We start from the raw sequence: 16,162 nt of genomic DNA, 5'->3' as shown, positions 1-16,162 counted from the left end.
AAAAAACGTAAAGTTTCTCAAAATTACGGATTTTTACTAATTTTCATAAAATTGTTGATTATCGAATATTTTCATAATATTACGATGGATTCATGTTCAGGGGGATGCGAGAAACCCTCCTATGCTATTTAAATTCAATTTAATTCATTGATTAAGAAATGTACCTATCAGGGTCAAAATCCGTAATTGGCGTAATTTTAATATTTTATCGATAGATCTAAGTTCTAAAAGGTAAAACGAATCCAACGAGCCATCGTTTACTCAATTCGAGCCAGTATTAAAGATTTTTATTATTTTCATGAAATAATTGATTATTGATATATATGCGTGTTTTATTGCATAAAATATATTGTTGTGATAAAAGAAAGACATTTCTAAAGTCAGAATTGCATTTGGATACGTATATGATTATTGTATTACCGTAGGTCAGTTACGTGATATTTCGAATTAAGCGTGTTAAATAAATATTAATGATAAAATCATGTAGCGTGGATATATATAAGCATATATAAATGCGTTGGATGCCTTTTACAAGCGCTAGAAGCGTTTTATGATATTTTACCTGAAAAAGGGGAAAAGCGATTATTTCGCGTTATTAACGTATTATATACTTACCGATACTTACCTGGTGAATCCTGAAGAATCTTACAGCCAGTGTGATGAATCTGAAAATAAAAGAGAGAATTAATTGATGTATGCATGAACGAATGTACATACGGGATTAGATACTTATGTAATGAGCAGGGACATCCGTACTTATTGTATTGTATGCAAGAATGTATATATCAAGGAAAGAAATAGGAATTAATGTCAGGAATGATATTCGCAGGATGGTGACCCCTCATTTTATCTCAGCCCAAAACATCTCAGCAAAAATATCTCGTCTATAATATCTCAGTCCAAAATGTCTCAGTTCAAAAATATCTCAGTCCAAAATGTCTCAGTTCAAAAATATCTCAGTCCAAAAATATCTCAGACAATAATGTATCGAACAAAAATATCTCGAGTAAAATATTATAATAATGATGGGACGGAACGTCTGGTGGATTCATCAACGTTCTAAATCGTCGATTTAAACGAGGCACATGTTTCTATTGTTGGCTTATAATAAGAGATGGCATTAGTTGAATGTGTATACATGATGGCTGGTTGATTCGCTGTTGATTGGGTGGTTCGTGTATTATTGGCTCGTTAAGTACGTTGAAGCTCGTTAACTAATTGCTGATTTTTATTGTTAACATGCCGTTACACTTAGTACAAAATCAAAAGAAAGGATATAACCTTATCCATGATGGCTATATTTATCGCTATTATCGTCAGAGTTCCGATCATCATGTTTGGAGGTGTATTTATTACGGCACCGGAAAATGTCGTAGTAGTTGTAATACGACAACAAAAGACGAAGACGGTAAATTATTTGTTTGCTGTTATTCAATTATTATAATACTTCAATAATAATAATACCTAATAATACTTTAGTTATCAAGCGTGTAATTATTTTTACAGGTAATGTTATAGATGAAATTGATCATACACACGCTCCGGAGCCAGCTAAAGTTGAGGTTATGGTCGCAATGGCAAAATTGAGGAATACAGCCCAGCATAGTAAAGAACCTACTGCAACTATTGTTTCCGCGTCCGTTACTAATGTCTCTGTCGCTGCTTCTGGTGAGCTTGCAAGTCGTCGGGACTTGAGTCGCACGGTAAATCGTATACGTAATGTTAGTCAAAATTTGCCAGCTAATCCTACTACTGCTGCTGAGCTTGTCGTCCCTCAGGAATATTGCATTACAAAAAGTAACGACTTATTTTTACAACGAGATGTTACGATTACAACTGCCAAGAGAAGTGATCGGCTTTTGATATTCACTACAAACAACAATATGAATATGTTGCGGTCTAGTAGAGTTATGTATGCTGATGGTACATTCAATACTGTACCTAATATATTTTACCAAATGTATAGTATACATGGTGCTGTTGAGGGCAAACTATTGCCATTAGTTTTCGCGCTGACTACTGGGAAAACACGAAAAATTTATTCCACATTATTGAAAGAGTTAAAAGCTATAGAGCCTAGATTTCAGCCGGAAGTAGTGATGGCTGATTATGAGCGTGCATTTATCACGGCAAGCGCCAAAATATTTCCGAATGCAATTATTAAAGGATGTTTCTTTCACTTCACACAGTGTGTGTGGAAGCAAATTCAAGCGTGTGGATTGCAAGGAAACTACGGCAATGATGCGGAGTATGCCTTAAATTTAAGATTGTTATGCGCGCTTGCGTTTGTACCGCCGAATGATGTTGTGGGAGCTTACGAAAAACTTATTGCTACCCCCTTTTATGTTGATCGCGCTCAAGAATTGGATCGTTTATTACATTACTTTGAAGAGACCTGGATTGGAATTCGTAATCGATGTCAGCAGATGACTGGGGCTTTATACTCTATTTCATCATGGAATCATTATGATACAACTTTGCAGCATGAAGACAGAACAAATAACAAAGTAGAAGGTTGGCACAGTGGATTTAATAATCATGCCCAAGCAGCCCATGTCAGTGTGTGAAAGTTCATAGAGTTACTTCAAGAAGAGCAAGTATTTACTGATCGTGAAATTGAAAAATTGCTGGCTGGAAATGAAGGTACTCAAAGTAAGCGTCGGTACCGTGATCGTGAACAAAAAATTTTCAAAATTGTGGGAAAGTATGATGAAAGAAAAGCTGAAATTATTGTTTATTTACGTGGCATCGCGCATAATTTAACATTGTAGAAGTTGTATTTATTTATTTATTTATTTGTATATTTAGTTTGATCTATTATATTTTTATTATTATTTTTATATTCATTTGACTGGAATAATTTAATATCAATGTATGGCTGTTCATGAATGTGATACTAATTAAATGTAATATCATTTTGTTTCCACGCGTGGAAAGCCCACGCATGTACTTTGGGGGCACACTATGTGTCCAGTTTAACAATAGTGGAGCCCCCCGCAGGGGGGCAGAACCTACTGCCTCCACGCATATACTTTCCACGCGAGACAAGGTGTAGAAACACCCATATGGGTTTACAACTTTCTGCGCGTGGAAAGCGTGGACTGAGATATTTTTGAACTGAGACATTTTTGACTGAGATATTATTGAACTGAGACATTTTGGATTGAGATATTTTTGAACTGAGACATTTTGGATTGAGATATTTTTGAACTGAGACATTTTGGACTGAGATATTTTTCCCGAGACTTTTTTGTATGAGATCATTTAGGAGAGACATTTTGACTGGGAACCTCGCAGGATTCATCATTTTATTACATATATTTGTTTATTGAAGGAATAAATTATGTTATTCATGTAGTCGCATGTCTCTTCAAAAGATTAATTAAATTCCATTGCTTTGATGTAGCCGCGAGCTTTGAGCCGGCGAGGTAATATGATATCTTTGTTTACGTCGTGAGAGAGTTTCCGTTGAACATGCTCGGACCAGTCGACTACATGATAGAGAGAGAAAGCGAATGCGAGCTTCGCAACCGATTCTGATTGGTTGGAAGCCTGTGGGTAGGAATGCCAGCCCAGCGAGGGTATATAAGCTAGCTCGAGCAACCGCTCGAAGTCTTTCCCTGGGAAATCGTCGAAGAGCAAACGTCGGTTATTCCATATAGAATCACTCAGAAATATCTTGCGATACGTTCAGAGGAAAGATAGTTTTTCGCGAAGCGTACTTATAAAGCGAGTAGAGTTTAAGATTCGGGATTGAGCCCGGTTAACAGCCGTTACCAGTTTCAGAGATGACTTATCTCTTTATTTCGTGTACTTTGTGTGCCGAAGCAAATATATATTTTATTTTTGTTATTGTTAAATCAATACAAATCTTAACATTCATTTACATTTCCTATCCGATAATTCCAATATCTGAAACGCGAACCGAGTGCGAGTACGTGCCCTTGTCGGATGACATCGTGCCCAAAAACGTAACGAGCCACGCAGCAGGAAGATAATATATAAGGAAGGAAGGAAGGAAGCTTCTCGTCAAGGCGACCGAGAATATTAGCGTTCTGTGTGATCGCTTAAAACACAGTGGCGACCATAATTACTTATATCCAAGTAAGTCCTACATATCCAAGATCAAATGTTCGGTCACATCTTAACTTTTTAATTTTAATTTTTTCAGATTTTACTGTGTTTATTTATTTATGTTTTATGTACATTTTAGCATAATATAGATCTACTCATCTAACCAATATCTTTTAACAGCGTGCTAATCATACATAAATATAACTGTTGTTTTATTTTTTCAGAGTTTATTACATAGATTGTTACTTATTATATGTCTAATTACTTTATAGAAGCCAAAAATTCATTTACTGAGCAATATAATTGTTTTAATTCCATTACTTATTTTTATTATATTTTATAAATTAACGTAAAAGTTCATGTTTCTTATTTGGATTTATCCATTAAATTAATACATATAATAACATATAGTAAAGTTATTTCGTTCATATTGTAGTTTAATGAAAAATGTATTTTTGTTGTACGAATACTGGTAAGGTTTTTGGCAGTTTTCCTTACCCAACGCAACAAATATTGGTATTCTTTGACTATTTCTGCCAAATAAAGTTTTTTCGTTATATTAACTATATAAAAATTGTATTTTTAAGTAATCTTAGAGCACCTTTCCCCTGTATTACTTTATTCTTAATATTAAATTTTAATGTCATATAATAACTTATATTTAATATGTATTAGTATACACTACACCATTTATAAGTTTGGAAACTTACGATTTTCTTGCATTTCATGAAAAGGTTAAATTTCTCGATGAAAAAACTCGTAGAGAAGTTTCCAAAAAAAATATATTTTTTAAAGAGGAGAGATAGAGCTTAATATTTGTCTTTTAGTTTCTTCTCTATATTTTGTGTTTAATTGAAAATTTACATATATACAAATATATTATTAAATTTATTATTAAGTTTTAAATATCTTGTATTATATATATAGTATATGTAATTTATATACTTATGTATCTATTTGTATGTATATTTATATGCAAATATATATTAACATGTACACACATACATATATATATGTTACATTATACATTTAAATTTTTTAATAATTTGAAGGGGAGTGAATAACGGTACATCTTTTCGTCCGTGCTAGTTACCGAACTGATATCATTCTCGCCGTGCATGCGCGAAAAAGGGAGCCCCGATCGCAACACTGCACCCCACCCGTCATCATCGCGCATGCGCGAAAAAACCGGCCCGTCTAACAACACTGCACTGAGACTCACACTCAGCAGGTGTTGCGTCATACGATGCGCAATTATCAAGTATAAAAGACGCGCGCCTCACTCATCTCAGAAATTCAGTAGTCGAGAAATGGCACGTTCAAGAGTGTTCAATGCGTATCTCACCGGAGAAACTGAAGAAGAAAGATTAGAGAAATTAAAGAAATACGAGGAAGAAGCATTGTGGATAATCGGACAAGATGAAACAGGATCACAAGGAATGAGACATATTCAATTGACTTTTGGTTTTAAAAATCAACGTTATTTAGCTGCTTTACAAAAAACATTACCCGATGGAATAAATATTCAAATTACAAATGATTCTAAAGCAATGATTAAATATTGTTCCGACGAAACGAAAAGAGACGGCCAAAGGTATCATATTGGAGATATTCTAAATTATGATAGAAAGAAACACGAAAAAACGAATGCCATGTTGGTTACCAGTACATGCTCCGGGAGGAGGTCCTACGGAGGACTCAGGGGGAGCACAAGGCCGCCGCGGACTATTTGACTTGCTTGCGCGCCTTGTTCGGTCGGATAAACCCTCCATGGAGTTTATCAGAGCAATTGACGTTTGCCCATCGAAATATGCTACCGCGCTTGCAAATCGCGATACGTCGGCAGGAATTCCACGACTTCCACGCGTTGGAGGACCTTGCTACGCGGGTGGAACGTAGCTTACTCGCGGATAAGTATTACCGACCTCCGTTGCCGCTGGAACAGTTGATTTTTCCCGACTTGGCATACCACGCGCCAAAGGGAAAGCCGAAGAACCCAACTACGGTCGCCGCCGGGGAGGTTGTGGGCCGTAAGGCCGGGAATAGAAGGAAACCCGCGAAACCTACCGCGAGCGCGACCACGGCCACCGCTCCCGCGAACCCAGCGGTTACGGATACCGCGGTGGGAATTAACGTAAGAGACGCGAGTATGCAGTGTTGGAACTGCGATAAAATGGGGCGACCTCGCTTAAGAAAACGGGTCGCAAAATTTCGCGTATATTCGAGCCCAGCCATACACCGCCCCGCGGAGCCCAAGGGACCGCCAGAGGAGCCACAGCCGAGGTCGAACCGCCAGAGAGTAGCCGCCGCGCGGCCATAGAGGATTCTCCTATATATTTTTTTTCATTTTCTTCTTCTCCTTTTCTTGGTGTCCCCGTTAGTTTTCCAAGTTACCGGTGAACTACCGGTACCCCATCTAACCCCAGTAGTACATAAAGGGTGATGTACAGGACGTTTGTTGTGGTGTCTTTGTCTTCCTGCCCTCTTGCGAAGGAGAACTAAGTTGCGTCAGTGTTCTCAAGCTATTTCGGCTCGCGGGCGGGAGCGTCGCGGAGGGGTGATCTTTCGAGTGGCGGTCGTAGACTCGGTTTAATGTCGGTATCGGGGATCCGGACTAATCACGGAATGAGACGAGCGGGGACAGTTTGCGAGAGCTTTCCGAGTTGGCTAAGGGTAAAACTGATTTCGTCGATGATGGCATGACGGCATGACCGGTGCCAGAGTGGTGGTCGCGGTTGTCGGGGCCGGAATCCCCTCGGCGCTCGTCTGGGAAGGGGGAGTTGTGACGTGACATTGTCGTGTCCACCGCCCAGACGGTAGCTCGGCCGAGGGGAAGGTCGGGGATGGCGCCCCGACTTGAGTAGGGGAGGGTCACTTGCGTTAATTATTTCTTAAGTTAGATTTCGTAGGGACGACAGGTGATGCCGGAGCGTGGGATCGACGACGATGGAGATATGTAACGACTGGTGTCGCAACGAGGGAAGGACAGGCACTTGAGGAACGCTAGGCGGAGTGGTTGGCCACCAGGGCCCGCCGCCGAGGAAGCGCATGGAATGTCTCGCACGGCACAATCCTGGCCTCGCCGCAGCACAACCAAGGGTGCACCACCGCGACTGCAGCGCGGGTGGACGACCCGGACATCTCCTCCGACGGTACCGAGGGGCCGAGCGGCACAGCCATGGCCTGGCCAGCCTGGCTAAAAGCTACAATGGGCCCGCATACATGACAGCCAATTAAAAGGACCGCGGAAAACGGCGGACATTGTGAGCGGCGCCGCGAGCAGGGCGGCACGCACGACCAATCGGCGGGGCGAAAAACCGCGAGCTTGGGGCGCGTGCGCGGGGGCCCAGCGTGGTTCCGCCGGACCGACCACTCTTCACTGTCGAACGAGCCGCAGCCGAGGAATCACCACCGGGAGAGTGCCCCGACGCTGCCGAGCAGCAGCGAGCAGCAAACGGCCATTTTTGGACCCCCTCCTTTGTAAGATCTCCACTCCGGTACTGCCGCGGTATTAAGGGCTCGATCTCGGCCACGGCCCCGTACGATTGAATGCAAGTATCGATTAGATTACCGTGTAGATCGAACAGATTAACCTCTGCATGTGGTTACCGGCTCCCGTTATCGCGGATGCCGGTTAGGTTGTCGTCGCATTTGGTTGAGATTCCGGGCGCGGGGCTGGCCGAGGTCATACCCGGAAAGTTTATTGGAAGGCCCTCCTCGGAAACTCTGACGCGACCGACAGTCAAGTCGCGTTGGTTTGTATTGTTGCGTGTTTGTGGATAACGACGTGCCGCGGGTGGCGCGCGTCGTGGACGTTGTGCACGTGTCGCGGTCGTGAATAGAGTTGTGCATTCGCGTTTAATGCATATTGTCGTGGTTGTGAGAATCGTCGCATATTCGAGTTAATGCATATTGTCGTGATTGTGAGAATCGTTGCGTATTCGGATTAATGGTATTGCGTATTCGCGTTCATAGTATTGCGTGTCGCGAGCAGATGCATACCTCGGGTGGTACGTTCCGGAGAAATATTGCGCTGTGACGCCGCACAGACGAACGGATTGTCGAGATTGCCGGACTCGCTGAGAGCCTCGCGGATATTGGGATCTGACATTCGTCGCCATGACATCTGGTGGTCGAAAGTGAAAGCACTGGACTCTTACAGATCTCGTGGCATTGTACAGGTTTGACGTGCGGTCGTACTGGCTTTGCGTTACTGGCTTTGTATTTTTATTAATATGGAATTTTCTCCGCGTTGTAAATCTACGAGCAGAATTAAGTTTTCAGTTCGCGGTTGTAAAAGTAAGGTTGATCGTAATTTAAATGTTCGATTTCATCTCTCGAAAATTTAATTTGGCAGTTGGATTTTTGATATTTTTTATTTTATTTCACATGAGTAATAGCAAGTAGTTTATTAAAATGTTAAACACATATATCATCTTATATCAACTTTTAAAATAAACTTTATCACGTTAACATGTTAACATTAATATAAATATATACTCATTCTTTTAACTCTTTTTCTATATCTTATAATCCTATATCTATCTAATGACTTCCTATATCTAATGACTTTCTATATCTTATAACTTTTAACCCTTTTCTATTTCTGAAAACTTTTGTATGTAATCTTTTATATAATTTTGTAATCATTTCTGTATCTTATAACTTTCAACTCTTTTATAATCCTATGACTCGATGTTTTCACTAGCATCTTGTATTGAACTTTCAGTTCTTAAACAGATTTCATGCAACATAATGCCATAGTATACTTTTTTTTATTCTTTTAACATTGTGGTAAGAAATATTTCATTTCGATTCACCCTTAGAATAAATAAATTTTTATCCAAAGTAGAATATATCACAAACAAAGTTGACTTTAAATTGAGCACTGCCATTCCTAATTGCACCTGTCCATAATATCGATGTTTTTCTTTCAAATAAATATTTTCTTTATCTTTAATTAAACTTTTCCCCTCTAAAAAAAAATTTATTTGAAAGAAAACATCGATATTATTGACAGGTGCAATTAGGAATGGCAGTGCTCAATTTAAAGTCAACTTCGTTTGTGATATATTCTACTTTTGATAAAAATTTATTTATTCTAAGTGTTTAAAGTTAAATAAGATAGACAGAGAGAGAGAGATTGTGTGTTAGTTACCATCTGCGGTGATTATGATCGTATTCATTGTCAGTCGGTAAGATTACCGCGGATGGCAGGATTTGTGTCGTGGAAATATCGATCCACGCGTTAAGCGAGAACCGTGTGTTACTCCGCGCGCACAGCGTCGACGGAATTGCGCCCCGGCAACAGATCACGCAGACGAAACGTGATACAGCTCATGCGCGGGACGAGCGTGCCCGGGCTTGCGGCTCGCCGAGCGGGCATTCGTTTTCGGGATTTGGTCGAGGTAACAACGTTCTCATGCCTGAGACGATCGGGTAGAATCTTCCAGAATAACGATTCGGTAGAAGCGAGTATCCAGACTGAATCCGTTGAGACGATATCACGGGAGTATTGTACAGACGAGAGATTGGATCGAGCTCCCGCCACGGGACTATACCGGCTCAGCGTACGATCACGCCATGATTGTATCGTGGTACCATAAGAAGGAAGACCCCGCCATTGTGGCTTCGTGAAAAGGAAAAGCCAAGATGAGCGGCCATTACAGCCTGTTTGAGAGCTAGCATATTTGTGCTGCTCTGAGAGATCCTTTTTAAAGGATCTCTTGCATATTATGGAAACTTCAGCAACAAATGAGGTAACTCGTTGATTTCTATATAAACCACAGATCCGATGGACAGAGCTAATCCATGATTAGACTGATATAACGGACTGGCAGTTCCTTAAATCACGATCTTGGTTTCAGAAACCACGAGACATTGAGAAAGAGATGTCTTAAATCTAAAGGATTGCAAGCATCACGGGCCCGCGTTACAATGATAGAAAACTGAGCTCAGTACACTCTTTTTAATAAATTCATAATACGGTTGCAACCGAGAATAGCTATTCAAACGATTCGTTAATCTGCATGTAAATTCTTTGCGTGATCTCATAATCTTTACATTCTTAGCGAGAGATTATGATCTTTATATTCTTTGCGAGCAAAAGACTGATTTGTTAAGATGATTTAAGTATTCGTGTAACATTGGACTCTATGCTCATACAAAGTTAGAATTTACTCTTCGTATATTGTTATTGCGTTCAAAAGGAATTTGATTACCGCTTCATTTATTATTCGATTTCGTAAATTGTATTACGTCTGAGCTATTCGTTGCATAAGAGTTCTATTATTTGGAATATTACTGCGATCCCATTTCGTTATTTTATTCTACATGAAATAATACGTCACATATTACACGAATTTGTGTTCATCAATTTATAGCAAATATATGTTTAAGATATCTTTTTATTATCATTTGCTTAAACATCACAATGTGCTTTTGAAGTGTTCTATAATTACATTAAACGTATGAATTAGTTACAATACTATTTAAAGAAATTGATCTGCTTTAATCATTTTGACTTGACGTATTAATTCATCTCAGTTTGTTATCTCAATATGTGTTCATGATATTTTGCTCATTTGTGTTTGGTATTATTCTCAACGAATGATCCTTTTAATTTACTAACTACTTCCTGAATAATAATTTGAACACTCTCACAACTTCAGGACAGATATATATATATGTATATATATGTCGTGAGATATATTTCATCAATAACGTTTTACAATAAGAGACTGTTTATGTCTAACTTGCTTCAGAAACAATTATCTTTCTTCATTAAAAGGATTACTCGTTATATGATTATCTCTTATATTGCGATATTCATTGACTATTTAATTTTATTTTGACTTTGTCAACATATGTGATAATTTAACTTATAATTATCTTTCCTTCCTGTTCTCAATAATTTATCTAGTTGTGTGAAAGTTATAAACAAGGTTACGGTTTTGTAAATAATTGAAATAACGCATATATAGAACCGTTTGATCTCTGTAAAGGAAGGTTAAGATACATTCAATTACTTTGAAAGGAACTTAAGAATACACAATCTCTCTCCATCTCCCTTGATATAAGGTGTGTGCCGTTTTCTTCCCCCAAATCTAGAGGCCAGGCTCATGCGTGAGCTTGTACATTAAACACTAAGGGTGATTCGAAATGAAATATTTCTTACCACAATGTTAAAAGAATTTAAAAAAGTATATTATGGCATTATGTTGCATGAAATCTGTTTAAGAACTGAAAGTTCAATAAAAGATGCTAGTGAAAACATTGAGTCATAGGATTATAAAACAGTTAAAAGTTATAAGATATAAAAATAATTACAAAATTATATAAAAGATTACATACAAAAGTTTTCAGAAATAGAAAAGGGTTAAAAGTTATAAGATATAGAAAGTCATTAGATATAGAAAGTCATTAGATATAGGAAGTCATTAGATATAGGATTATAAGATATAGAAAAAGAGTTAAAAGAATGAGTATATATTTATATTAATGTTAACATGTTAATGTGATAAAGTTTATTTTAAAAGTTGATATAAGATGATATATGTGTTTAACATTTTAATAAACTACTTGCTATTACTCATTATGTGAAATAAAATAAAAAATATCAAAAATCCAACTGCCAAATTAAATTTTCGAGAGATATTTTGATCTAAAAAAAATGTTGACACATCGAAACTCGAACTAGCGAACTCGGACATATGAGTCAGATACGCTGTCGCCGAGCCACGCGATCTTCGATCAAACGTACTTATCACAAGAATTACTTCTAAGTGCTTGGGAATCTTTAACTTCGATTTTTTTGGAAAATGTTTGACAAGTGTGCTTTCTCTTTTCGGTCAATGACGGTTTGTATCGAGGCCTATCTACATAAAGAGTACTATTAAAATCGATCAGATCACCATCCTGAACTCCCCTGTGTCAGCGATAAAATAAAACATTTTAGTACGTAATTTAGTGAAACATACTTTAGTGTCCGCAACTTTTCCGTATTGCCATTGTTATTTGCAAGTAGAAACAAAGGTCCTTGCGAATTTTATACATAATCACAGGTGATGATTATACATATACTATTATGTACTATTATATGCAGATTTGCCGGAGAAATGAGTATAGGAAAATTTTTAATTTGACAATTTTTAATGTTATTCATAATAATAAAAGATCATTTACATAACATCACTTAATATTACGTTTCATGTTTTTGATAATATTCTCTCTCATTAGTTTCGTCAATAATCTATTTTATCAGATTCTGTGTTCAGTATTCAGTGTTTACTCATCATGCGATACTCTGTCAGAGCGAGAAGGAGGGAAGGATATTCTCTCGCTCGCACGACGCGCCGAACTTATTGTTAGCCGAGCGCGCGTCGTCAGTCGTCATACGGAGACAGAGCATGTCTGTGTGCATAAGTGGAGAGGGATGTGCTCAGCTCGGAATCGCACCACTTATCATGCGATACTCTGTAAGAGTCGTGCGACAAAGTTCTTATTTCTACCGCGGCTACCGCTGACAACTGTGTCGCCACCGTCAACGCAGAGTTCTCGGCTAACCATCCAGGAGCCTTAAAACAAATCTTACAGGTTCTGCGTTTCACTTGGTGTAACGTACCACTTTGACAGCAGATAACTTACAAAAGACGTGGGATTCTCTCATATCCTTTTATGAAAATACTCGTTTGCTCGTAAATACTACATTTCAGTCGTTATTAAATTTCAAACGTATGACAAAAGAGTCTGCTAAGGAGCTAGAGCAGTTATACTCTAATATCATGCAAATTTATCGTACTTTTGAAACTCTTGAAAGGCCTGTTTCTCAATGGGATGATTTTTTGGTATTTATCTGTTCTCAAAAATTAGACTCGGAAACGATAAAAATATGGGAGTCTCAATTAGACTCTTCAAGAGCTCCCCCTTCTTGGAAGCAATTCAGCGAATTCCTATTCGCAAGAATGTCATCTCTGCAATCTTTTGAGAAGTCTCAATACGGAAAAGTTTTGCAACAAGCAAAACAACCTACAGTTAAGGTGTATCACCAAGGAAAATCAAATGATACTTCTTCTACTTATAAACCTACATGTGTTATATGCCAAGGAAAGCACTTTATCTCATCTTGCCCTCAATACAGTCCAAAAACGTTACAACAAAAATTAGCTATTATATCAAGATATAAACTCTGTTACAATTGCTTAGGAGCACATCGTGTTTCAACTTGTAGAGTCACAAAACGTTGTCAAAAGTGTGGACGTAAGCACCACACTACGATACATCAATCGAACGCATCTACGTCTAAAGAAAAGGAGAATTCTGTTAGTAAGAAAGAGTCTCTCCATCAAATACTCCTAAAAAATCCGAAGCTAAAGTTCTACATTCGTTAAGTAATATGTCATTCGGATCTTCTATTTTGTTAGCTACTGCACAAGTTATCATAGTTTCCCCTTCAGGACGACTTATGAGAGTCAGGGCAATAATCGATCAGGGTTCTGAAGTTTCAATAATTACAGAACGAGTTACTCACAACAACTCAAATTACCGCGTAACTATTCTTCAATTTCATTATGTTTCCAATTGTTGAGTAATTATGTTTCCTTGTTTTTTCTAGCCCTTTTTGCTTTTGTCGGACCGTCGGATTTGCTTATATACATGTTCTTAAACTCGAGCACTAAATCAGCTGTTTTCTTATAGGTCTTCAAAAATGATTGCTCGATGATATCGATCGGCGGAGGACCGGGTTCTCTGTCCAGAGCTAACTTCTCCACTATTTGTATTTAACACTCCAATTTATAGAATTTGAACATATACGGATGGTAGTTCACGTCGAGTCGATCAATTGCTTTTTTCCACAGCGCAACTTGCTTATCGGTTACACAATTCTGGGCGTCGTAATGCAGCAATGCTTCGCTCTTGTCTCCTATGTCCCCTTAGAATGCAATTCTCGATAGATAAAAACCGCCCAGTTCAGCATTTGGAATCATGTAGCAGAGATTACTTTGAGTATTCATCCGCAACGTGAACGCGCACACTATCATTCTTCCTTGAGTGGCACATTTATTTAATAAAGCGCCGAAAAACAATAGATTGTGTCTTTACGAGTGCTACCGTAATCTGCTCTGACGAAGTACTTCCGTTTAATGTGATATCTAAAAAAATCGTCGGGTATAGACCTTACACCGATTATTTTGATGGCTGGTGGATGTATAGGTATGTTTTATCCGGTGCAGCTCCTTTTGCGTGAAACGCAGCTTCATAACACCGATTGACTCCTTAGTTTCCAAGTTAACTTCCTCTGGTATCACAAAAGGTAAATCAGGTTCCTCACTGTCACTGTCACTGTCCTTTTTATAAGCCTCTTCACCCTTGAAATACGTCGATCTCAATAAAACTTGATTAGTCGCTTTGCTCAGCGATTTCGTTTGCAAGCATCTACGTTTTCTGCCCAAAGTACGCACGACCAAATCAATCTCCAGGCCATCACATACCTGAAAGCTTGATCGCGCAATATTTTTGGACGGTTCTTTAATCTGCTGCACCAGATCCACCAGTGATGTCATTCTGTAAACATCTATGTCCGTCTTCCTTGACAGCATCTATAAATCTTTATAGAACTGATCGTGCACCCAATTGTTTTCCAAACCAATCACGTACAATTTAATGTCCAAGTCTTTCAAGGATGCTGCCTTCGATCTGATGCGATGTTTTTCGTCGTCCGCGAGTTTAGGGGTGTGACAAGTAATCAGAACTATCCTGCGTTTGGTAAGGACTGTCTTTATCTTTAAGAAAATATCCATGGCGTATGTCAACGCGTCGTGAAGCGGGTACGCATCCTCGGATTTCATGCTCTGGTAACCCTTCATGCCGCTTTTAATTAGTTTTCTTACCAGTTGTAAATCGTCCAGAGTAACAACTCTGAGTTCGTGTAAACTCTGAATGTTCTTCCATGTTGAGTTCGCGTCGCTTCCTTTGGTACCAAATAATACCACACCCATCCAATCCTGCATACTCCATGCTAACTTCTGCCGAAGAATTTGCTTGTACAACTTGAAAAACTTTTGGATATGACTGAGCTTGGTCTCTGGTTCTATCTCAAACATCTTCTGTGTAGCATCGACGAGAAACAATGTGGCTTCTCTTACTCCGTACCATTGACTCGCTTGCAAATCGTCTTCCCCATCCGTATTGTAATCTTGTACGAATGCCATTTCTCTGAAGGGATTGAAACGTCGATGTCACAAAGACTAGAACTCTGCAAATCTCTGACGAATTTACATAAATCTACGACGTTTTTATCTTTATATTTGTCGATAGAAAGATTATCTCATTCTTCCTTATTGACTTCATACGCAAAAATCGTTCGAGTTCCCTATATAGTTTATAAAAAAGGAACTCTAGAGTTTCTGATAGAAGAAACATGTTTCATTCCCGGTTTCATTATTTTTTCAAAAAAACAAAAAATAGTAAAAATATGATTTCAAGCCAGAACAGTTCTAAATAGCTGAATTTGATTCCTTTCGGAGAGTTCTACAGTTCCTGATGAGTAAAAAATTGCAAAACCTTAATATTGAAAAAAAATCATCATCAAAAGTTACACAAATAACGCTCACAGCAGACCTTTGAGATCAAATAACTTCTCAATCAGTGATCTGATTGTTTTCGACCATTATAATTTCTTTCAGAACTCGAGTTCTATCCAATAAATCAAAAATTTCAACCTAACAAGTAACCTAACAAGTAGCACTTCCCAAGTGATACATGCCGATTTTTTTCATCTTTTGGTCATACCTTCCAACATCATTAAAAGAGAGCACCTTGTATAAGTCATCTAAATAATATTAATTAATTTTTTTGGCATAAATTATCATTTTTTGGTTCCTGAATCACACCTCAAAAAATGAAAAAAATCGGTGTGTATCACTTGGGAAGTGTTACTTATTAGAAGGAAAATTGTCGCTCATGTTCCGTGTTGTTTATAATAATTGTAGTACCGTTACAAAAAACACAATTGTAATATCGTTACAGAAAACATAAAGAAAACATACAGAATATGTACTTATGATCTTTATCTTTACCACTATTACAA

General features: G+C 38.3%; 1 pseudogene; it reads right to left on the bottom strand.

The window, feature by feature from the left end:
• Positions 1–13,656: 13,656 nt before the first annotated feature.
• LOC139780045 (X-ray repair cross-complementing protein 6-like) lies at positions 13,657–15,456 on the bottom strand (annotated as a pseudogene).
• Between the last annotated feature and the right edge of the window lie 706 nt (positions 15,457–16,162).

The sequence above is a fragment of the Temnothorax nylanderi genome, unplaced genomic scaffold (genome assembly GCF_030848795.1).
Source record: "Temnothorax nylanderi isolate EJ_2023f unplaced genomic scaffold, tnyl_v1.0 TNYL_tig0259_pilon, whole genome shotgun sequence".
NCBI classification, from domain to species: Eukaryota; Metazoa; Arthropoda; class Insecta; order Hymenoptera; family Formicidae; genus Temnothorax; species Temnothorax nylanderi.
The sequence above is the reverse complement of the archived record's forward strand: the minus strand, read 5'-3'. Positions and strand labels throughout refer to the sequence as shown.